This window comes from Dipodomys merriami, unplaced genomic scaffold (assembly GCF_024711535.1).
Source record: "Dipodomys merriami isolate MVZ:Mamm:240054 unplaced genomic scaffold, mDipMer1.0.p SCAF_3, whole genome shotgun sequence".
Classification (NCBI taxonomy): domain Eukaryota; kingdom Metazoa; phylum Chordata; class Mammalia; order Rodentia; family Heteromyidae; genus Dipodomys; species Dipodomys merriami.
In genome coordinates this window covers 61,679,618-61,705,837 of record NW_027204492.1, presented here as the reverse complement: position 1 = coordinate 61,705,837, position 26,220 = coordinate 61,679,618, and the positions used below count along the sequence as shown (strand labels likewise).

The window sequence follows — 26,220 nt, the reverse complement described above, 5'->3', positions numbered from 1 at the left end:
GGTGAGGTCTTAGCCAGCCTGGACAACATTGAGAGAATTTGTCACAAAGAAAAGCAAAAAGGATTGAAGAAAGGTTTGAGGTGTAGCTTAGTGGTAGAGCTCTTGCCTAGCATATGTGATGTTTTTTGCTAAAAAATACTGATATACTAATGAAAATAAATTCAAAAATCTCATTGATATGGATGACTTTTGAAAGAATTATCAAAGTAAAGCAATAATAAACTGGAAGTGATTGTATAAGAACAAAATTATTAAATATTATTAAATATTAAATATCTTTCTACCCTGATATACCTGGTGTATACCTGGTATATTCCTCATAACTTTCAATGAAAACATAAATTCCAGTTCAGTACAGTCTTATGAAATAAACTCATTTGTTTTGTAATTTAATTTTGTTCTTGTTAAAACATTTAGGAAATAATTCAATCTCCTTTATAAAAATATAGCAAAAAGCCCTAAATATAATGTTAGCAAATTTAATTCAGGATACGTTAGAATTCTAATATTATCATACTTAAGTAAACATTTTAAAGCATGTTTTATTTAAATAATTTTAGTGTAGCCAGAAGACAGTGGATCGTCTGGACTCCTAGCTACTCAGAAGGCTAAAATCTGAGGACTGAAGTTCAAAGCCACTTGGGTAAAGTCTGTGACTCTTACCTGTGACTCTTATCTCCAATTATCCAGCAAAAAGCTGGAAGTGGAACTGTGGCTCAGGTGGTAGAGTGCCAGCATTGAGCAGAAAAGCTAAGGGACAACAACTAGGCCCTGAGTTCAAGCCCCAGTATTAGTACTTGTGAGCTCTCTGTAACACACACACACACACACACACACACACACACACACACACACACACATACACACACAAATAATGTGAACTTTGATCAACATAAAGGTTATTGAATTATATATATATATATATATATATATATATATATATATATATATATATATATATAAATTTCCTTCCTCTTGTTTCCAAACTGAAAAGAAAACTAAGTCCAAATACCCATCAGGGGCAGGGATGTAGCTCAGTGGCAAAGCACTTGCCTAGCAAGTGGAACGTCCTGGGTTCTATCCCCAGTAACAACAGAAAAAAAAACTGAAAAAGAAAAGACAAATACCCATCAATCTTTGAAAACTGAGTGAATAAGGCATAAAGAAGCTGGTGCTCATGGTTTTGTCTGTAATTCTACTAATTCAAGAGGCTGAGATATGAGGACTAAGGTTGGAAAATGACCAGGCCAGAAAAGCCCTTGGGACTGTTTTCTCTTGTTAACCACCTAAAAAGCATGAATGGAGATATAGCTTATGCAGTAGAGTGCCATCCTTGAGAAAAAAAGCTAAAGGACAGTGGCCAGTCTCTGAGTTCAAGCCTGGCAGTTTTAATGGACTACCATTGAATCGTTTAAGGAGTTTATAAGGTACATTGATGCCATTTGATTATTACCATATGTTCAGAAACAGAATTCAATCATGAGTTTTGGCTATCAAACATAAGAGAAATTGGTCATCAGAAGGTCTTAAGCCACTGGCCACCAACAAATGCTTGACCAATAGAACAGATTTCACTTTGCAATGTACACAGTCAGTCTCACCTACGGTGGGCAAAGAGGAAATAGCCATTTCTACAGACAGTCTCTGTCCAAGTTCAATGGCTAGACAGATATGTACGTAGACAGGAAAAATTCAGCAGACATTTTAAAATATGGGCCAACACTGCAATTTGGGGGTCATTTGGTAAAGTTTTAAAATTGAGAACTTTGTTTTCTGGATGAGTAAATATAAAGACTTTTTATGATATAATTAGTAGGCCACCAGGAAATACAAGTACTTATTTCACTGCATTAAAAAAAAAAAACAAAAACTTTCTTCTAAGCTACTCAACACACATGAAGTATTTGAGGGAGAGGAATTTAGCCTTTGTTTTTCTTTGGAAAGTCAAACTTTCTTTAAACAATTATTACTGAGCTTCTTCCTATGTCATCTGAAGCCGCAGCAATGAATCATCAGTTCCTGATACACAGTGTGGCTATACTTGGATCTTTTACATATATCTAAAGATGCCATAGACACAAATTCCTTCCAACCACAGACCAAAGCAGGGTGTCCAAGTCCTCCTTGTGATGGAAAATACACATGCAAACCATAGGAAAAGCACAGCAGAGTAATTATAATTTTGAAAACCATGTCAGGAGGAGGGAGAGGTAGCAGAGTAGGCTGTGAAGTAGCCCTTAGCTTTACTTTGTTTTTTTTTTTTTCTTTTTGGCTTCTGCCTCCATTAGAGTTTTGTTTCAGTTCCCCAGTCTGGTTTCACAGGTTTTTACTTACCTCTGTTCTGAGAGTCTGTCCCTTTATTCTTTTGTTCAATCATCCAATTACCACAGGGATGTGGAAGCAGGACTTTGAAGTCAAACACACCCCATTTTTAAAATCTTGATACTTGCATTGTTAGTTTGAACTTTGCAAGTTATTTTACCTCCTGTAACTAGGACTTTGTGTTGGAAACACATGAGCTTCCAGTGTCAGAAAATGAATAGATTACATATGAGATATAGGAGATTTTTGTCAAGGCATATTACTTTTGCACAAAAGGGTGCACTGCTACTCTCCCCAGAGCTGGGCAGGCACACTGGGTGGAGGTAGTGCTTGGTTTTTATTCTAACCCCAGGGATATCCCTCCTCCTTGTTGCTAAGGAGTGGGTTCATGGTTTATTTTTTGCAATTGGTTACCAGGGTGATGAGGTAATACAAGGAAGTTAGTAAGCACTCTAACCAGTGAAAGGCTCCTACTTGGGGTTGGGGGCAGAATCTGTCCTTTTAGATGCAAAGGCACACATTATTCTCCTCTAGGCTGGCTGGGAATGAGGCTGCTGATGGTTATAGTTGGAGGATGTTGGTAAAGTCAGTGGAAAGTTCCCACTCAAGGGGAAGGGAGTGTAATCTATTTGTTAACTCCATTGTAAAGCAAAGATTCATACCTTTGACCGGGATGACTGGTTGCTAACAACACAGCTTATAGTTACAATTGAAGTCAAGAAGCAAATTCTAGGAAATATTGGTATTAGGAAATATCAGTACAGAATGGTGACTGGTTACAAGATGGAGACATTTCAATTTGATGATAAAGATATCTTTTTTATTAGGAAATATCAGTATAGAATGGTGACTGGTTACAAGATGGAGACATTTTAATTTGATGATAAAGATATCTTTTTCACATATTTATGAGCCTTGGTTTTACTCCAACATAAAATTTTTTTCCCTAAAACAGTCATGAAGATTAAACAATATCTGTAGAAAGACAATAATCTGCTATAATAATAATTGTCTTACTGTTTACTGTGTATTGACTAAAAGCATAAGAAATGGAAGATAAGTCAGGAACCAGTGGCTCATGTCTGAAAAAGTAGCTACTAAGGAGACTCAGATCTGAAGATTGCAATTCAAAGCTAACCCACACAGGAAAATCTATTAGACTCTAATCTCCAATTAACCACCAGAAATCTGGAAGTGGTGGTGTGGCTCAAGTGGCAGAGTGCTAGCCTTGAGCTGAAGAGCTCAGGGACAATGCCCAGGCCCAGAGTTTAAGCCCTACGACCGACAAAACAACAACAGCAACAAAAACTAAGTGGAAGACACTTTTCCAGATTTGTGATGGTATACTGTGAAATAAAGCAATCTCTGACTTCAAAAGAGTTCACCAAGATCTCAGTATTTTTGTGTTCTATCTTCCCATATATATGAACTTAGAACCTACATGATCTATGTCTCATTACCTCATGACCCTGATCAAGCTCTTCAAATTAATAAACCAATCAGTGACAAGTCATTTGTATTTCCTGAGATCATCATGAGTTATTCCACAGGACATATGAACACAAAGCTCTTGGAAACTATGTGGCAAAGTTATGACTAACAGGATTTTCAAGAGCCCCACCCACCTGAAGTTCAATTTTCCACAGATCACTTATGGAAGTGGTTCTGTTTACTGATACCTGTCTTGCTCATATTTTAGTGCAAGGGAAAAGCATAATTCCTTTTTGGAAAAGCAATTTGGAAAAATGTTGTAAAGAAATAAAAATGTTCATGTACTTTCACTTAATAACTGTACTTTGAGGAATCCCTTGGTGAATTAAATGTGTAAAAATGTTTATGACAAAGATATGTTTTGGTGCTATTTATAGTAACAAACAATTGCAGACAGTGTAAATGACCGATAACAGAAGAGTGATAATCAGATAAATTGTAGTATATTTATCTGGTGTAATATTATGAGTAATTAAAATATTCTGAGTATTTAAGGAAATATTTATGTTACAGTATTGATTAAAATTAAATACAAATTAAGATTTACTTTGAATATGCAAAGTTTTATACACAATTATGAGCTGACATATGACATAAATTCACAATGCAAGATATACTCAAAAGAATAATATTTACTTATTCTCACTGAATCTCTGTTGAATACTTACTATTTATTAGGTGCTTCTTAGATACTGTACATATTCAAATGACAAGATTAAGACACTCTGTTTTCATGGTGTGTGGAAAGATGGATAATAGAGCTATTTAATAATTGTATAAAGTACAATAAAGAAATGGTAGTGAATTGTGAAATCAAATACCAGGGGAAAGTAAGAGTAAGTGGCCAATGAAAGATTTGATGATGTAATATTTTAGTTGATATGTAAAGAATGGTCAGTGGCTCTACCCTTTTGCCAATGACATATATATATATATATATATATATATATATATATATATATTTGAGAAATATATATTAACTGTGGATTACTGTGGAGAAGGGGATCTGAAAGTAATGGAGGTCAAAGCTTATGCAGTTACATACCCACTGCCTATGGTTTGTAGGGGACCCTGGTATTAAATTGATGAGACTTAGGCCAATGGTTTGCTCAGTTTCTGTGCCTTCCTCTCTAGCATCTTTACTACAGTGCAATGGATCTGAAAAAAAACAAGACTAAGCTTTTGGTATTTCTCTGTTCCTATGGCTGTCCTCCACCAGGACTCAGGAATCAGTGCTCTGTTTACTTCTCTCACTGGAATATGCCAGCCATGATCTGATAATTGTAGCTCAAAGCCAGCCTGGGCAAGAAAGTCTGTGAGACTATTATCTCCAATTAACTGCCAAAAAAGCCCAAAGTAGAGCTATGGCTCAAATGGTAGAATGCTAGCCTTGAGCAAAAAAGCTCAAGGACAGTGCTCATGTCCTGAGTTGAAGTTCCAATACTGGAATAAACACACACACAGAGACACAGAGACACAGAGACACAGAGACACACACAGACACACACACACGCAGACACAGACACACACAGACACACAGACACACACACACACAGACACACACACACACAGACACACACACACACACACACACAAAGAGGCAATGAAGCTCATTGAGCCTAAAAGTATCTATCAGTTTTCTAAGAAGAATGTGAGTGCAGCCATATTGCTGATATCATATCCAACAGCCATATCTTGAAACTGACCAGCTTGTATAGAACATTAGGTTGTTTGGCAAAAGAAAAAGAAATTAGGATAGGCCTCAGCTATACTATATACTACCTATATACTTGGAAAATTTCAAAGTTGGAGGAACCAACAAAAAGCTTCTCCAGTTCAATTTGAGAACCTTGTCTCAGAGATTGATTTGTTTTTCTTCCCTGTTTTTTTCTTTTGTGGTTTTACATTCAATTTTATTTATTTTCTGTATGCTGATACTGGGGCTTGAACTCAGGTCCTTGTGTGCTCACTTAGCTTATTCCCTCAAGGCATGTGCTCTATTACTTGAGCCACAGCTTTACTTCTAGATTTTTGGTGGTTAACTGGAGATAAGAGTTTCTCCAGGCTGGCTTCAAACCTTGATCTTGATATCTCAGCATTCTGAGTTGCAAGAATTGCAGGCATGAGGCACCAACACCTGGCCTTGTGATTTTTTTTCATACATAAATAATCCACCAAAGAAAATCAGGAAAACTATTCAGCTCATTAATCAGAGGATAAAATACCCTAAAATAAAGATAATAAAGGAGGTGAAAAAGACATCTACAGTGAAAATTTTAAAAAAAATCTGAAGAAAGTCATAAAGACTATAGAAGGTGGTAAGTTCTCCTATGTTTACCAAATGACTGAGTTAATATAGTTAACATGGCCTTATTTAAAAAGCAACATATCAATACAATGTAGTACTTTCAAAGTACTAATAAATTCTTGACATAACTAGAAAAGTAATCCTAAAATTCATATGGAAGCACAAATATCCAAAACAATACTTAACAAAAGGAGCAATGTAGAAGAATCACAATTCTTGTACTATAGAACCATCATAAGCAAACATGGTAATGGTACAAAAACACATATGAAATGAAGAGTAATTGAGTCTATTATAGGACCCAGAAATAAAAAAGTGCAGCTAGCGGTATCTAGAAAACGATAACTGTAAAAATTAGTATTTTATATCACTTTATTTATTTTTTATTTTTTTGCTGGACCCCGGGATTCAACTCAGGGCCTGAGCACTGTCCCTCAGCTCTCCAGCTCAAGGCTAGAGTTCTACCATTTGAGCCACAATGCCACTTCTGGTTTTCTAGTGGTTTATTTGGAGATAAGAGTCTCATAGATTTTCTTGGCCAGCTAGCTTTTTTTTTTTTTTTTTAATATATACATTTTTGATTCTGAGGAAGATGGTGGAGGAGAAGCTGGAGGCTAAACAAGCTCTCACATAGAAAACAGTTTTAGTATTCCAGTGGACAGTCCTAGGCTAGAGAATCACACCAAGTGTTCCATCACAGTACAGAAAGTTTGGCCAGACAGGGGAAAATCCAGGCAAGGAGACAGATCTGAGAAGTTGCTGGTAGTGGAGGCAGCCGCAGCTGCCATACCAATAGAGAGTCTGGGACAAAGGCGCCAGACATGGCAGGCAAGAGGATTCTAACTCAACACCAGCAAGAACTGACAAAGAGCAGATATCTTCATCCTGCAGATCACAGACCAGAGACAGCCCAGGAACCAAGACTCTGGAGTGAGTAGAACCCAGACATCCTCATTCCTTCTCAGGGAGCAGAAGAGGGAAGGCTGTCCCTCCCCCCCGCCCACTGGAAATCTCCATCTTTCATTCTGACAAAGGCCCTGATGAGCAGCTAGCTCCAACTCAGGCTTTGGAAGAAACCAAAAGAGTAATTTAGCAGGTAACAGGAACCTGATCTGACCTGCCAGGCTCAGCTCCACCCAGGGGAAAGTCACCCACCCCAGGCAGAAAGAGCTCCGCCCCCCCAGAGGAGTGACTTTCTTCACTGAGTAAACAGAGCCAGAGGCTGCCCCTCCCTACAGCAGCCTAGACAAACAATTGAAACTCAGTAAACATAAACCCTGAGAATGGCTCCAAGCTGGGCTCTGTGAGTGTCTCAGGAGCTAGCCCCTCAAGGAAAAGCTACTGTTTGCGGAAAGGCCTCAACCCTACCTAGAACCTAGCCTCATTACAGCATCTCCAAGCTAGAGGAAACAGCCATCTCCCTCTTTTGTAATACTCAAAGTAGATCTCCTTCCCACTGAACTAGCCCGGGAGGAGGATCACAAAATCCTGGGTAACGCAGAGCATTTTTCTGCCTGCTCAAACAAACTGACTCAAGACCAATCAAGCCACAGGAAAACCAAACACCACAAGCAGGCCAGAGACTCCACCGAAACTTGTTACAGACATAGGGGAGATATAGAATCTTCCCATTTTCCACCCCCCCTCCCCCGGGCCAAAAAAATCTAAGAACTCTTTTTTCTACCTTTTTTAATTTTAATTTTTTAATTGTTTTCTATTAATCTTTTTTCTCTCATAATTTATATTTTAGGTGTGTGTGTGTGTGTGTGTGTGTGTGTGTGTGTGTGCTTTTTAAAAAAATCTCTTTTGACCTTCTGGTGCTTTTTTTTATTCTTTTCATTTTTTTCTCTCTTTCTTTCTTTTTGCCTGACTTAATTGCTGTTCTGCTCATCCCCAGATATATACACGTCATCCATTATTAGATCTTATCCCCCATTGTGTACATACTTAATCCAGAAATTTATTACTCAATTCACAACCTCTTACTCTTAACTTCTTTAATAGCAGTATTATCTCTTTATACCTATATAATTTTCAAGTAACCAATTTTAAGAATCTTATTTTTAGATTTTCATGTTTCCTTTCTATACCTCCCTCCTTTTATCCTATCCTTTTCTTATTTCAATATCATTTATTTATGCTTACATAAGTTTTGTGTTTCACTTTTCAAATTTAAATTTTTATTTTTCCAGTTTTTTCATTTTTTTAAAATCTCTCTCCTATTAGTCCAATCCATCTCACTCTCTGAGATTAGGACTTGGTTAAATTCACTCTCCTTTTAACTCTCCACATCCCTCTAATCCTATTTTTTCCCCACATTTTTCCATAAACCTAATAATTTCTGGTTTCTCAAATCCTTCTTTGCTGTTCTAAGCCCATTAACCCATAGTTTTTGATGTTGAATAGATTGTATCTGTTGAACTAGATTGTATCTGCAGCCATTTTGACTGTGCAACTAAAGAACTCTGATTGATGCTTGCCTTAAAATAGTGTTCTGACACAAAATTGGTGTTCCTTTCATACAAAATGGGCAGAACAAGCTGGAGAAAAACAAGAAAAATGGCAAGTCTGGGTATCTCAACTGCCACTCATGATAATCAGATGACAGAAGAGTTAATGAATAATCCAAAGGAGAGTGCCCCAAAACACTAGTGGTAAACAAGGTGAATGAAAAGATTGAAAACCTGCAAAGGACTCAGTGTGACCGAGATAAATGAGGAAGAGGAGGCAAACCAAAGATTAAGACAGAAATCTCATGAGCATAAGGAAGCTACTCTAAGACTAATACAGGAATTGCATGAGCAGTCTGAGAACAGTCAAAGAGAAAGACAAGAATTGCATGAGCAGTCTGAGAACAGTCAAAGAAACAGAGGAATTGCGTGAGCAGGCTGAGAACAGTCAAAGAGAATTATAGGAATTGTGAGAACGTCAGGAAGCTAATCAAAGAATAATACAGGAATTGCTAGAGCGGGATGAGAATAGACAAAGATCAATAGAGACATTCATGGCATCCATAAACAGACAGCTGAAAGAATTCAGGGAGACCACAAAGGGAATGCTGAATGGAGCCCGACAGAAGGAATGGGAGTACAAGGAAACCATAACCAATTAACTAAGTGATTTGAGAATAAACACTGAACACCAAATTAAGGAAGTAAAGAAGTTTATACAAGAAATGAAACAAAGCTCCAACAATGAATTCAAAGTCATCAAAGCTGACCAATTAGAAGGAAAAGAAATAAAAACTGAAGTAGAAAGTTTTGACAGTAGGTTAGACCATGCAGAAGATCGAATCTCAGGGATTGAAGACAGCCTAGATATTATAGAGAAAGAACATACAAATATATCCATGACAAATCCAAGAAATATGATAGATCTATTCAATATTTGGAAGATAACCATCAGAAGACCTAATCTGAGGATAATGGGTGTAGAGGAGCACCCAGAGATAGAAGTTAATGATCTAGAAAATTTATTTACCAGGATCCTAGCAGAGAACATCCCAAACATGCAAAAAGATAGGCCTATTCATATACAAGAAGCTTTTAGAACCCCAAATAGAACAGACCAGAACAGAACAGGACATCCCACTGTCACATTATAATCCCTACAAGATCAATTCAGAACAAGGAAAGTATTTTTAAAGCTGTCAAGGAGAAAAGATCAATCACCTATAAACGGAAATCAATTAGATTCACCTCAGATTTCTCAGCAGAGACAATTAAAGCAAGAAGAGGCTGGAATGATGTATGCCGTGCCTGAAACACAAACAACTATCAACCAAGAATACTGTACCCAGCTAAACTCTCCTTCATATTGGAAGGCCAAATAAAAACCTTCCATAGCAAAGAAAAACTGAAACAATATATTTCCACCAAACCAGCCCTACAAAAGATAATTAAAGATGTCCTACACATAGAAAACCAACAACAGTGCAATAAAGGCCAAGAAACTGCACCGAAACTGAGAATCCAATACCCATAAAAGAACCCAGTTGTCACAGCCCAAGAAGGTGGATAACATGACAGGAACTACCAAAAACCTCTCAGTCCTCTCAACATTAAAGGACTTAACTCTCCAATTAAGTGACATAGACTGTCTAGTTTGATTAAAAAGCAAGATCCTTCTATCTGCTGCCTTCAAGAGTCACACCTTGCCCATATAAACAAACATATTTTGAAAGTGAAAGGCTGGAGTAAAATCTACCAAGCAAACAGCACCCATAAACAGTCGGGAGTTGCAATTCTAATATCAGATAAAATAGACTTCAAATTAAAATTAATGATAAAGAAGATCACTAAAGAAGAAGAAGATAAAGAGATAAAGAAGGTCGCTACAAACTAATTAAGGGATCTCTTCTTTAGGAGGAGATTACAATTCTAAATATTTATTTGCCAAACAACAGAGCACCCAAATTTAGCCAAGGAACACTAGTTTCCCTCAATTCTCACATAGATCCAAAGGCATTAATTGTTGGGGACTTTGACACATCACTATTCCCACTAGATAGGTCAACTCAGTAAAAACTAAACAGAGAAACTGCAGATCTAAACAACTGCATAGATCAACTAGATTTAACAGACATCTACCAAATATTTCACCAACAGCATCAGAACACACATTTTCCTCAGTGGCACATGGAACATTTTCCAAAATAGACCACATTTTAGGTCACAAAGCAAACTTGTCCAAATTCAGAAACATTGAAGTTATACCTTGCATTCTCTCAGACCACAAGGGAATAAAATTAGAACTCAACGCCAAAAGCCACCAAAGAAAGTTCTGTAACACATGGAGGCTGAACAACACACTGTTGAATCACTAGTGGGTCATGGAAGAGATTAGAAAGAAAATTCAAATGTTCATGCTATTCAACAAAAATGAACACACAAATTACCAGCTCCTCTAGGGTACAGCAAAGGCAGTACTCAGAGGCAATTATTTACTGGGCAGTTGTTTCTTTGAGGATTTGTTGTTGGGGGTTTTAATTTTTTGAGTTCCAAGTATATTTTAGATATGAGACTCTTGTCCATTGTTTTGCTAGTGAAGATCTCTCAATCCATGGGCTTTCTATTGATGTTGCTAGCTATGTCCTTTGCCCTGCAGAAGCTCTGTGTTTCATAAAATCCCATTTGTCTAAACTTTCTTTGGTTTGTTGTTTCTGGGTCTCTATTGAGAAAATTTCAGCCTGTGCTAAATAGCCCTAGAGTTTCTCCTATTTCTTCCTGTAATGTTTTCACGGTGTCTGCTTTGACTTTGAGGTCTTTGATCCATCTGGAGTTGATTCTGGTGCAGGGTGATAAATACAGATGACGCTTTAGTTTTCTACAGGTGTTTAACCCATTTTGGCAGCACCATTTACTGAAGAGGCTGTCCTTCGTCCATTTAAGTTTTTTAGCTCCCTTATTGAAAATTAGGTGGCTATAGGTCTGTGGGTTCATTTCTGGGTCTTCAGTTCTATTCCATTGGTCCTCAGGTCTGTTCTTGTGCCAGTACCAAGCTCTTTTGATTGCTATGGCTTTGTTTGAAATTTGGTATTGACATTCCTCCAGCACTGTTCTTTCTGCTAAGGATTGTTTTTGCTATTTGGGGTCTTTTATTATTCCATATGAATTTTTGGGTTCCTTCTTCTATTTCATGAGGTTGTTATGTTGATAGGTATCACATTGTATTTGTAGATAGCCTTTGGCAGTATTGCCATTTTCACGATATTAATCCTCCTAATCCCAGAGCATGGGAGGGTTTTCTACTTCCTAAATTCTTCTTTAATTTCCTTTTTCAGATTTTTAAAGTTTTCATCATAGAGGTCTTTCACTTGCTTAGTTAAGTTAATTTCTATGTATATTATTTTTTTGTGGGGCCTATACAAAAAGAAGTTGCTTTCCTGATTTCAGCAGTGCTCTTCTCATTGTTGGCATACAGAAAAGCCATTGATTTTTGAGGGTTAACTTTATACCCTGCAACTTTGCCCAATTTTTGAATCAGCTCGAGTAGTTTGAGAGTGTAGTCATGGGGTTGTTTAAATGCAAGATCATGTCATCTGCAAAGAGGAATAGTTTTACTTCAGCTTTCCCTATTTGGATGCCCTTTATGTTTGCATCTTGTCTTGTTGCTGTAGCTAGGCATTCTAATACTAAGTTGAAGAGAAGTGAAGAGAGTGGACATCCTTGTCTCATTCCTGAGTTTAGAGGAAATGGCTTTAGCTTTTTTCCAGTCTGACTTTGAAGCTCAGATCTCAGCTAGAACATCAGCACCTGGCTGAAGATACTTTCTTGCTCTCAACTTGATAATAAACTCTGATCATTTAAGTCTTGAAAAAAGAATATCTTTACTATGGTGATAGAAACATGAAAATGTATTTGTGTGTACATTTGTGTTAGAGAAAGTCAGAGATAGAAACAAAGGCATTGTGGAACAAAATATAAGAGGAAAAAAGGATTGAAACAAACTTTTAGTAATCCATGAAAGTAAGTTAAAATAATGTAATGTATATATTGGCCTTCCCCCAAGAATTGCATATATTTCTTTTGGTTACATGTGTATTTGTTAGGTAAAAGTTGTACCACTTGAAAAGCCAAGTGCTGATTGTTCAGGAAGAAGATGTGAGGACTACAGTTCAAAGCCAGCCCAGGAAGGAAGTCCTGAGACTCTTCTGGTTAATATGCAATTAACCAGAAAGTAAAACAGAAATAGAGCAGTGGCACAAGTTGTACAGCACAAACCTGAAGCAATAAACTATGGGATAATGCCCAGGCCTTAAGTTTAAGTCCAAGTACTAGCACATGCATATGTTCACATGCACACACACACACACACACACACACACACACACACACACACACACACACACACACACACACACACACACACACACATCAAGAGTCCTACCACTTGAAGCAAGCCTTCAGCTTATTTTTTCCCTTCACGTTTTTCTTTTGATAAGATTTCACCTTTTTGCCATGGCTAATCTGGAACTAACACTATTCTATCTATGCCTCTTAGCTAGGATTACAGAAGTAGATCCCAAGCCAGGCTTATTTCTTGAGATGTGTCTCACTGAATTTTCCCCCAGGATGCTCTGGAAATATGATCCTCTTTTTTTCTACATCTTGAGTCCCTCTGTACAAGTTTTCCAAAGAAAATAAACAAATTAATGATGAAATCATTGACAGAATACATATTGGTATACTCTTAGCACATAAGATATACTTTAAGGCTTTAATTATCATGCAAGTTAATGTCAAGTTGGATTCAGGACAACATCTAATAGATTGTATCACTCAGCTACAGACATGATTAGGCATCATGTGCTACATTTTGAGATGATTCAAAATATCCATGATGAATATATACCACAGAATTTAGAAAAACAAGGGAAGAGGTTGGTGGAAAGGGGAAGAAGCTGTTGAGGGAATAACACAGATCAATATGTATTGTATACATAAACTACTTTGTTAAATGGCAAAAAAATCAATATTACCTAAGAATTAAGAAAAGTGAGGGAAGGGGTGGGTTTGGATGGGGGTAAGGATGTTGAAAGGGCAACATTGATCAAGAGGCATTTTATTTGTAAATGGCTTTCCTGAATGGCAACTACATTATATAACTACTTAAAGATACTAAAAATATTTTAAAAATAATCCAGATGTCATGGAAAGAACATATAATTTGGAGTCAGATAATCTGAGAGTCTTTATTGATATTCTAATCTTATGTTTTCTTTATTTCATTATTTCATGTCTTTACCTTTATCAGGATCTTAGAAAAGCTTAAATGAGATTATAAGTTAACCCTTCATAAAGTGCCACAGAAATATCAGTCTTCAGAAGACAATATTCATCAAGCATCTTGAATGACATTTTTGACATTTAACCTTTCATTTTGAGTAGATATACAGACTAAAGTAGTTAAAGATACAAATTTAGCTGTATACATACCACAGCACCATTAATGAGAATAAGATAATGGCAAGAAAAGTTGGTAACATAAATTTTGCTCTATCTAATCAAAATATTAAAGACCATTTAAAATAGTGCTGTAGATGATTAATTACACAAGTAGAGATCATGACAACATAGTTACAGAGGCAACTACACTATAAAACATTATATTAAATTTTAAAGCATTTTTATGAATATATAGATAATGAACCTATGGTTGATTCTGTCTCTATCTCTTTTCTTGTTTCTTTTACTCCTTTTTATGTGTTCTTGTTTGCTCATTTGTGTCTGAGAAATATTTTTCATTGAAATTGACAAGTTTTGAAACCAGAAAGAAATCTATTTTCAAGTAAACAAAAGGAAATAGTAGAAAAAAATCTTAGAAAAACAAGAATAAACTTTGATGAAAGATCATATTGAAGAAGATACTTGAAAAATCTGTAATCACTTCTTGCTCTCCAAAGCTTAAAATGTTCATTAAGAGTGTTATGCTCATGAGACTAATCAGAGAGACTTGTCAAAGGAAGTCTTCTTTCAAGATGATCTTTGCTATCCTCTTTATACATGAGCACTTTAATTAATAGCTCATCTCAAGTCTGGAATGATTAACTGAAAGAGTCTTAAATCACTATATAATCTAAGTAAGTTATGGAGTTTCTCTACTTTTTTCATAACAACTACAAAGGCCTGATTGACTGGTGTGGTTTAATTTGTCAGTGGTAAAGTTAAATAACTTCAGATGAAGGATATAATTCTTCCCACTCCCATCTGTTCAAAATCTATTATTTAATTTCAGGTATGAGCAAGGAGGTCCTTAAGAATGCTTCATTTTTGCATATTAAAATCTCCATTAAAAATCTCCATAAGCCTTCATCATTATCCTCTCAATTCAATGTTAAAACTCCAAATCATGGGTTCTTTTACAAGACCCAAAGTAAACACTCACCTTTAACAAATATGTTATTGTGTGCATACCAAACACACCAGGGATAATATCAAAGGACACTTTGATAAGAAACCAGTATATTTTTGTGTGTTTCCACATATATTTTATTTTTATTTTTTGCCAGTTGTGAGGATTGAACTCTGGGCCTGGATGTTGTCCTTGGGCTCCCTTTTGCTCAAGGCTAGCACTCTACCACTTGAGCCACTGTACCACTTCTGGCTTTTTTGTGTGTGAAAATACCGTACAGAGGAGTTACAATTACATGGACAAGATAATGAGAACTTCTGGCTTTTTCTAAGATTTATTGAAGATAAGATTCTCACAGACTTTCCTGCCTGTGCTGGCTTTAAAGCAGTATTCTCAGACCTCAGTCTCCTGAGTAGCTAGGATTACAGGCCTGGGCCACCACACATACTTTATAATCCTATCTCATATCTATAGATATGATACTGTTATTCTTTTCTGCTCTTCTAACATACATTAAATTGTGAGACCATGAAATAATTAAATGAGGAATAAACAGTGAAAGAGAAGTGTATTTATGAAGGATTGTGTGTGAAAGCTTATGGCTCTGTAACTTTGGAATTTATTGGCATAAGAACAGCATAGTGTTTTAGGTGGGATATTGTAGAGGGACGCTATGTTGTGTTGTAAATGGGGAAGAGTCTAATCATGAGGATAACGTGTGGTAATGGCAACTGATTAGGATTCTCCATTGCTCCATCAAAACAGAACCAGTAAGATATATGTAAATGAATGAGAGACTTAATATGAATTGGCTCAGACAATGAATGAAGTTAAGCAGACACATGTTATGTTTTCTGCAAGCTGGAAAGCTAGGAAAGATGGTGGTGTAATTTAGTATTAAGGCTGAAGGCCTGAGAATCGGTTGACAGATGATAGGCAGTGTTGCTAAGTAAGTCTGAGAGGCCAATGAACCATAAATCTTGAGCTCCAATGTGCACGGGCAAGAGAAGATTGCATGATGTTATATATATGTATAAAATACAATAATAAAACAATTATTCTGTGTTTTTACTTTTTGAAATTTCAGGAAGATTTAATAAGCTTTATAGGTTTAGCAATAGAAATTTTTCCATGGGTGAGATAATTAAGGTAAAAATAAATTTTGTGGGGGGGAGGGAGGAGTTGGGGAGATGAGGAGGGAAGGGATGGTAGAGGAAAAGCAAAGGAGGGGTAACAATGCTCAATAGGAAATGTACTCATTACCTTACTCATTTAACTGTAACCCCGCTGTACAATATCTTTACTATAAAAAATATATTAAAAATAATGCATTTTATAATTGGACAGCAGACAAATCGGTCAAAACATCAGTGACAAACTGCCTGATCAGAGCCTAGAGTCTCCAATCACTGGAGTTGTCAGATCACACTTCAGGCACTGTTGAAGAAATCTCACTTTTCACCCAAGATACAAGATCTGGTACATACAGATCATAAGGCCACTTAGGGACTACCTGTTTATTGAGGTTCATCAATATTGTGTCCTGAGATTTTAGCTTCCCATGAAAACTTCATGTGGCTATGGGTACCTAAAGGTTCCTTGATGAGTTCCCTGTGGCTCCATTTTGTTCTTAGTTCCACCGGTTTAAGCCACAGCACACCTTCTTTGTTGAAGAACATATAACAGCACTATTGCCATCTTTATACAAATTGTGAAAGAATGATCACTTAGAATGACTCTCTTTATGACTATTCTATTTGGATCTACCAATAACAGATTCACTGTAGCAATGAGGCTGTGCATTCCATTGTTTTTTTGCTTGAAAAGCAGCATAGATACAGGAGAGGAAGTGATTGGTGTATACACTGTCACCACTACAGCCACATCAGCAGTTAAGAATCTCTGAAATCTATGTCTGCTGAAGTGTGCTGAGAATAAAGGACAGGCTTGGAAGCTCCTGAATTCACAATGGGAGATCAGTTCCCCTTTGGCTTTTACTGGTTCAGTGTTGTCAGGGCTCCAACTCACCACCATGTTCAATACTGATATCTTCTGTTCATGTGGGAGCAAAGAAAATACAATCAAGGGTGCTCCTTGTTTGAAGTACTCAAGCCCTGAGACAGGGACTTCAGAGACATGCAGTGTGTGACATACCAGCCAATTCAGCTCCTTCAGTTTCTTTTTCTTCAATCGGCTTAAAGACATGTTTCCTAGTATTAGTACAATTCTGAAACGGAAAGATCCAATCATCATCCTGAGGAAGATTTTCCTTAAGATCCCATGGAAATGTCCAGAAACTCTCTGAGACCTCTGTATTTCTGAGAGCAAACTCTAGCAGCCAGGTCACAGGGAAACATCTCTTCCAATCTTTCTTTTTGATTAACATTTTTTATTGTAAAGATACTGTACAGAGGGGTTACAGTTACAGGAATAACATAATGAGTACATTTCCTACTGAGCATTGGTACCCCCTCCTTTGTTTTTCCTCTACCATCCATTCCCTCCCTAAATCCCCAACTCCTCCCTACTCCCTCTCCCAAAGTTGTAAAGTTCATTTTCAACATAGTGTCTTGTACATCTCATTGTTATAATGGGTCAACCTGTATCCTTGTTTCTGCATTTTGTTATTTCCCTTCCCCCTCCCCAAATTAGAAAAATGTACAAACAGATGCAGGGCACCAGAATCAAGTACAGTGAAAACAGGGGTTATACCATTGGGGGAAGAACATACAAAAGAAACAAAAAATCACATAGTACACTAAAAACAACAGCGACAAAGATAAAACCTCTTGTGGCCCTATCTTGGGATGCATTTCATTTAGCATCATCTTATATCATTGTATATACATAGCTTTTGACCTTTTCTGCATGTCTGGAAAGATTATACTAGATGTATATTAGTTATTGCAAATAAGGGAAACCACGGGATCTGTGTTTGTTTGGGTCTGGCTTACTTCACTTAATATAATTTTTCCAAGTCTTTCCATTTCTTAACAAATGGGGCAGGGTCATTCTTTCTGGTGGAAGCATAAAATTAATATATATATATATATATATATATATATATATATGTGTGTGTGTGTGTGTGTGTGTTGTGTGTGTGTGTGTGTGTATATATATATATATATATATATATATATATATATATATAATTTTCTTGATCCATTCATTACTGAGGGGCATCTGGGTTGGTTCCATATCTTAGCTATGGTGAATAATGCTACAATAAACATAATTGTTCTGGTAGCTTTAGTATGGCTTTGTTTGTGATCATTTGGGTAAATGCACGAAAGTGGGATTGCTGGGTCATAGAAGAGCTCTATATGGAGTCTTTTGAGGAACCTCCATACTGCTTTCCAAAGTGGTTGAACAAGTTTACACTCCCACCAACAATGCAGTAGGGTTCCCTTTTGGCCACATCTCCTCCAGAATCTGATGTTAGATTTCTTGAATATGACCATTCTAACTGGGATGCAGTGGAATCTCAATGTTGTCTTAATTTGCTTTTCTTTTATGGCTAGAGAATTTGAACATGTCTTCATGTGTCTATTGGCCATTTTTATTTCCTCTTCAGAGAAGTCTCTCTTTAAGACTTTAGCCCACTTATTTATTGGGCAGTTGTTTCTTTGAGGATTTGTTGTTGGGAGATTTAATTTTTTGAGTTCTAAGTATATTTTAGATATGAGACCCTTGTCTGTTGTATGGCTAGTGAAGATCTTCTGCCAATCCGTGGGTTTTCTATTGATCTTACTATGTCCTTTACCATCTTCCAGTCTTTCTTGTAGACATTTCTCTAGCATTTTTTTCCTCAGCCTCTTCATGGACTTTTTTTTTAATCATATAGATCATCATACACAGACTCTTTGGTTGTCATTGTTTCATGTTCCTCCTCGTCTTCCTTTTCAGCACTCTCAACCCAAGAGTCTTCTTCCATAAAATCCTCACGTTCCATGTCATACTCATCTTCTTCCACATCAGTTCCATCACCTTCATCCAAAATCCATCCAGCTTGGTAAATGCATGTTTCTTTGGGAATGTGTTTTTCCACCTTAGAACTTTGTTTCACAAAATCAGCTGCCTCATTCAGCTCCTCCTCAGTGGGCCAGGATTGCTCTCCTTCCATTGGATGTGGGATGACCTCTGTTTGCAATGATACCCGTCTATCGGAGTCTGCCTTCATTAAGACCTTAAGATCTTCTTCCATATCAGTTACAGCATCTGCAGTACAAATCTCCATTGCCATGCTTCAGTCCTTCTGGGACTTAATCACTGTAGTATTTAAGGGGAAAATATCCATTGCAGCATCTATCTGTTTCATTTGGAATCTCAATGTCCAACAATGTAAAGCAAGCTATTTACATTCAGAGTCCTCCCATGAATATAATCTGAGATTTTCAAGGTGTCCACAGAGTTATTCTCCTCACAAGGCACAATCAGCAGCATGGGCAAAAAAGTAGGCCTGTTGATCTCAAAAAGGAAGATGCAGTTACTTTTCATTAACCAATTGTCTAAGCAGTATGCCTGCCTTCATTTTGATATCTAACAAGAGGAAAGAGCTTCTGAATTACTTTATTTCACCTTTTTTGAAATCTATTTGTTTCTACAGTGGGAGGCCAGAAATTCCCTGGGAAACTAGGCTGTAGGTAGGAAGGCCTTGAGCAAACAACACAGGAAAGGCAGTAATCCTCAGTGGCATCCCATGCCTTATAGTGGGTTAAGGAGAAATAGGATGGTATCAGCCACTTTAGCCATGTCTAACATAGTGTACCGATCCCCTGGCCTTGTAAATGTGAAGACCAACTATGGTTCAAATGTGGGCACAGTATCATAAAGCGGTGAATGTTTCCCCATTCATTCAAGCAAACTGTTCCAAGTCTCCAAGGCCTCAGGCAGGGAAATCCTGTTGTGCAAAGGCACCTCCAGCACCTGATGAGGTCTTATCCTTGCTACCCAGATATCTCTGTCAGAACCACCTCCTTCTTCTGATTTCGGACTTGGCTGGCATGATGTCTTTGGTCTATTTTCCTCAGCTCATTTCTCAACTTCTTGCACAAGGTTTTCATTTCTATACAGCCTTTGCCATCTCGCTTGACACTGAGTGCCTTTATGAGGTTTATTCTGCTGTTCCAGGGGCTGGAGTGGTGAGCCGCCATGCCACCATTCACATGCACCAAGTCCACAATATAAAACCACTATTTTATACAATTAATATATGTTAATAAAAAGGAGAGAGGGAGAGATAGAAAGAGATAGAGAGGAATATACACCCTACAAACGTATTATCCCAATGACCTTCTTCTAGGCCCCATCATGTAATCGTGGAACCACTTCTCTAATGAGAGGCTGACCACCTAACTCTTTATATATGAGCATTCCATACCCAAACGATGCAACTGTATTCCTGGGCCACAAAAGTCCATGCCCATTTCAAATACAAAAATGCATCCAGTACAATTCCCAATAGTTATTTTTATATGAAACCTTAACAGTGAGCTTTTACCATTGGCATTCCTATCAGCATTCTAGTTTTTCCAGCAACCATCACAATCAATCCACAAGCTCTGCTCATAGTATTCTAGAAATTATCGTGCCTGCTTCTGCAAACTTTGTCAAATTCCTCCTTCAAACCAATTCCAAAGACTTCTGAACCATACTGTCAGTCATCATCAAAGCAATGGGCAGATGGTACCATTTCTGGTCACCAAATTAGTATTTGTCAGGCTTCTCTAGAGTAACAGAGCCAATAAAATATGTGTGTGTATGTGGGGAACACAGGCAGCAAAGATGGCCCTGAGAGGGAGTTGAGTGGGCAGCCCTGTGGAAGCTTAGGTGCATGATAGGGTGTGACCTTGACAGTGATTGGTTCCTTTTCCTCCTCTGCCATGCCACCTGCTCTTTTTTGCTTTAAAAAGGGCTTGCTCTGTGTTAATAAACGTGTTTTCCTGCTTGAGTTGACTCCCAGCTGCGTCTGATTGTCTCCTGGGTTAAGGGAGGCTGGGGAAGGGGCAAGGGGCCACACTTACCTTTCCTCGGACCCCGACCCCGTCCGTCTTTCGTGGGACTGATGAAGACCCGACATGTGTATGTGTATAAGATTTATTAGATTGATTTAAAAAATCAGAAACTGGAAAATCTCACAATGGCTGTTTGCAAGCTGAAGAGCTAGAAGAACTCGTTCTTAGACAAAGAAACTAGAAGCCTCAAAATATGGGGGACTAGCCTGTCAAAGCCTGAAAGCTCCTTGGAGAGTCACTGGTGTGTATCTATGTTCAAAGCTAAAGAAACTGAAGACTCATGTTCATGGACAATGGTAGCAGCAAAAATTGCACCCACTCAAGAGGAAACTAGGTTGCACAGAATGGCAAGCTTCCACCTTCTGACCTGGGCACCAGCATATTCGACAATGCCATCCACATTCAAGGTGGGCTTATAATACCTCAGTTCACTGATTCACATACCAATTGTTGCTGGAAACACTTTAACAGACCCAAGCAGAAATGTGCTCTATTGATTTTCTAGGTTTCTCTCAATGCAATCAATTTGACAACAATGGTGATCAACCACCACACCAAGGAAAGAAGCTGAGAGGTACACAGAGAATGCCTTACCTTACCCATTTAATGATTAAAATTATTCTCTAATAGGTCACCCTTTGGTGAGTATTCATCTGAATGTAAATACTTTCATGTGTTTCACCCATTCATAAATATTTTCATGTGTTCTAACCATTCAGAGACATCTATAAACCTCTTTCAGTAGTTTTTCATCACCAGTATTTCAACTATGTTCTTCTTGAGTCTTTGACCAATAAGTATCATTTCTTGGGATGAAAACTTCTGTTGTATTGCTTGTATGCCTTTATAAAAATTATTTATTGTATTTTCTTTGCCTTTTGTGCAAATTTTATAACTTTTTATCTGTCTACAAAAAATATCTTATTTGGATTATGATGGGAATAGTACTATACTTTGGAAAGACAGACATTTGCTATTCTGTCTTAAAACCTATAAAAAGAAGTAGGTCTAATTATTATGGTGCCTAATTTTTTCATTAAAAATTGTCAGTTTTCAGGATGGAGGTTTTGTAGTTGTTTTGTTTCAATTCTTTTGTATGGTTTCAAATTGTATTGAATTTTTAATTTTTTTTTTTTTTTGGTTGGCCGTGGGGCTTGAACTCTGGGCCTGGGCGCTGTCCCTCAGCCCTTCAGCTCAAGGCGAGCACTCTACCACTTGAGCTATAGCGCCACTTCCGGTTTTCTGGTGGTTTATTGGAGATGGGAGTCTCATGGTCTCTCCTGCCCGGGCTGGCTTTGAACCGCAATCCTCAGATCTCAGCCTCCTGAGTAGCTAGGATTACAGGCGTGAGCCACCAGCGCCCGGCAGAATTTTTAAATTTTTATTTCAAATAAGGACTATTTAATTTCATTCATGTGTTATTTTTAAAGATTTTGTTATCTTTAAGTAGTTGTACAAAGGTTGCCATTTGGCAAAACAGCTTATGAATACAATATATCTTGATTGATTTCACCCTTTCAACACTCACCCATCTCTCTCCTACCCACTTCTTGTCCCACTTTTCTTAATTTTGTAGGATATACATTGATTCTTTTTTAAATGTCTTTATAGTGAAAATACTGTACAGAGAGGTTACAATTAAATGAGCAAGCTAATGAGTACATTTCTTATCCAGCATTGTTGCCGCCTCCTTTGTTCTTCCCCTACCATCCCTTCCCTCCCACCTCCTCAATTACACCCCCACCCCCACACCTGCCTAAATTGTAAAGTTCATTTTTTAACATAGCCTCTTACACATCTCATTGTTGCAATGGGTCAATCTGTATCCCTATTTAAACATTTTGTTTTTTCCCTTCCCCTCCCCAAATTATGCCAACCATGGGGAGGGACATACAAAGCAACAAAGAAATCACATGGTACCTTACAAATACATTAGAAACTATAGCAAGGAAGAAAAAACACTGTGTCCCTATCTTGAGGTTCATTTTGCTTAACATCACCTTATCTGAGCTTTTCTGCTTGTCCCAGACATATACAAATTATTGCTAATAACAACAGATGCTGGAGGGCATGTGGCCAGAAGGGAACCCTACTGCATGGTTGGTAGGAGTGTAAACTTGTTCAACCACTTTGGAAAGTAGTATGCAGGTTCCTCAAAAGACTCCACATAGAGCTCCCCTATGACCCAGCAATCCCACTCTTGGGCATTTACCCAAATGATCATAAACAAGGCCATACTAAAGCTACCAGCACAAGTATGTTTATCATAGTATTATTCACCATAGCTAAGATATGGAACCAAACCAGATGCCCCTCAGTAGATGAATGGATCAAGAAAATGTGGTATATATACACAATGGAATTCTATGCCTCCATCAGAAAGAATGACATTGCCACATTTTTTTGGGAAATGACTTGGAGAAAATTATATTAAATGAAGTAAGCCAGACCCAAAGAAACATAGGTCCCATGGTTTCCCTTATATACATTAATTCTTGATGGCATTTACTCCTCTTCTTTCATCAACCTCTTTCCCCTTAAACCAACCCCACCCCTTTAGACTATCTACTTCTTGGTGTTTTATTTTGCTGAACTTTGATTTTGCCTTTCTCAGGAATTGTAAGGAATTTGAGATCTTCCTTAAATTTACCATATTTCACTTAATACACATGTATGCACTTGTATTCCACCCAACATATTTACTTATAAGTTCATAAGCTAAATACAGCTTCCACATATAACTATAGGGAAAATATGCATTCTTTGTCACTCTGGGCCTAATGTCCTCCACTTAGCATAATTTTTCCAGGGCTTTCCATTTCTTTACAAATGGTACAATATCATTCCTTTTAATAGATGAATAAAATTCTATTATGAATATACACTATATTTTCTTGATCCATTCATTCATTGAGGAGCATCTAGGCTGATTTCATATCTTCACTATGGTGAATAATATTACAATAAACATGATTGTTCTGGTAGCCTTGTTGTATTCTCTTTGTAATCCTTTGGGTAAATGCCCAGAAGTGGAATTGCTGGAGCATAGGGTAATTCTGTTTAATTTTTTTGAGAAGCCTCTACACTGCTTTCCAGAGTGGTTGAACAAGTTTATATTCCCACAATAGTGTATTAGGGCTCCCTTTTGGCTGCATCCTCATCAGCATCTATGTTTTCTTGATAAAATAATCATTCTAACTGGGATGAGATGGAATCTCAGTGTTGTTTTGATTTGCATTTCCTTTATGGCCAGAGATATTGAGCATTTTTCATGTTTCTGTTGACTATTTTTATTTCTTCTGAGAAGACTTTTTATCTTGTGAATTTGTTTAAATTAGTCCTTGAAGGGTTTTGTGACAGAAGTTTCTTATGTAGACCAACATGCCATATACAAATAGGATATTCGAAACATGTGGTCTTGTATTTCTTATATCATTAATCCAGCTTTGTTGACATGTATAATGCTGAATACATAAGATTAAACATTCTGGCTTTGTCCTCAAATTATCGTAGTAAACATTCAGTCATTTTCCATTCAATACATATGATGTGAATTTTTGTAAATGTTCTTTATCAAGGTGAAGAAGTTCTTTATCAATAGCTTTCTAAAAGTTACAACATGAAAAGATGTTGAATTTTTTTTACTTATTCTGCATCACTTGAATTTACCACATGATTCTTCTCCTTTAGTTTGTAGTTGTTAGATTGTTTAAGCAGATTTTTTTATGCTTATTCAATTTTTTATTCCTGAAAATAAAGCTACTTCTTATGATTATGCTTCTCTTTATGAAGTATTGAATTATGTTTGCTAATATTTTAAAATTTTTGAATCTACATTCATGGGGAATATTGATCAAGGGTTTCTTTCTCTTCACCTGATTTTTTGTACTGAATAATACTGGCTTCATGACATTAGTCAGGGGATTCCTTCCTTATCTATTTTCTAAGAGTTGTTCTGCAGGTTCTTTGTTTATTGGCATATATTAATTGTACAAAATGGTTTCATGTGAAAATGTCATGCATGCATTATATATATACATATATATATATATATATATATATATATATATATACACCAAGTTCACTCACTCTTTATTACCCTTCCAGTTTTACATTTTTAGTGTATATGTATTTTTATACATATACATTATATACTTTAATCACATTCATCTGCAATCATATTCTTTGTTTTTCCTTCCCCTTCCTATTGGTTTTGTCTCACAATCATATCATGTTATTTTTAGGCCTAGATTCCATACATGACAGAAAAACGTATGATTCTATTTCTCATCTTGGCTTCTCTTTCTCAAGAAGATCATCTCCCATTCCATCAATTCTCCTGCCATCAACATACTTGCATTCTGTTTTATGACCAAATAACTGTTTATCATATACATATATATATATATATATATATATATACATATATGTACACTTTCTTCATTCATTCCTCATTGTTAGGCACCTAGGCTGAAGTTATAGTTTGGCTATTGTAATAGTGCTGCCAAAACAAACATAACTGTGCAGGTGTTTCTGTTATGTGTTAACTTGCATTCCTTTGGATATATGCTCAGGACTGGTGCAGCAGAATCATATGATACTTCTATTTTTCATTTTTTGAGGAACATCTGTAGTGGTTACAAAAATTTGAACAATTTTTCCTACAAATTAGCTGTCACCCCAAATATCTTTTTCAAATGTATCTAAATTATTTCAGCTTCTTTATTAGTTAAATATGTATTCAAATTATTTTCATTCATTTTGGGTTAGTGTGGTAGTTTCTCAGGAATTTGTCCATTTTTCCAGGAAATAAAGCATGCATGTATAAAAGTGTCTATAATATTCTTTTATTATTTTCGATATCTGTGTATCCTGTGATTGCCCTTTTTCATTTCAAATACTGTTAATTTCTGCCTTCTTTTTCAGTCTTCATTCTGTCTTCTCCAACATTTTTTGAGTGGATTAAAGTTAGCAAGACCAATTTTGTTTGATTTGCTACATTTTTTCTCATCAATTTAATTTCTTCTACTTTTTCAATTGTCTTTCATCTGCTTATTTGTATTCTCTTTTGAGGATGGGAGGGCTGGGATTGTAAGGGGAAACAAAGGAGGAGCCAACAATGATTGATAGGCAATATACTCATTACTTTGCTCATGTAATTGTAACCCCTCTGTACGGTATTTTCACAATAAAAAAACTTAATAATTAAAAATTTTATTGTTATTGTAAGGG

General features: G+C 36.8%; 1 protein-coding gene and 1 pseudogene across 3 annotated transcripts in view; one reads left to right on the top strand and one right to left on the bottom strand.

Moving 5' to 3' along the window:
* LOC138840219 (putative P2Y purinoceptor 10) overlaps positions 1-26,220 on the top strand; it is a 120,967-nt gene that overhangs the window by 18,210 nt on the left and 76,537 nt on the right. Inside the window, exon 1 of one of the 3 annotated variants that reach the window (XM_070040145.1) lies at positions 21,523-21,562. The exons of the other annotated variants lie outside the window; for them this stretch is intronic. The gene's annotated coding sequence lies outside the window, so the exon portion shown is untranslated. Of the gene's footprint in view, positions 1-21,522; positions 21,563-26,220 lie in introns of those variants that run through there. 3 annotated transcript variants of the gene reach the window in all.
* On the bottom strand, positions 16,398-20,127 carry LOC138839818 (pre-rRNA-processing protein TSR1 homolog pseudogene; annotated as a pseudogene).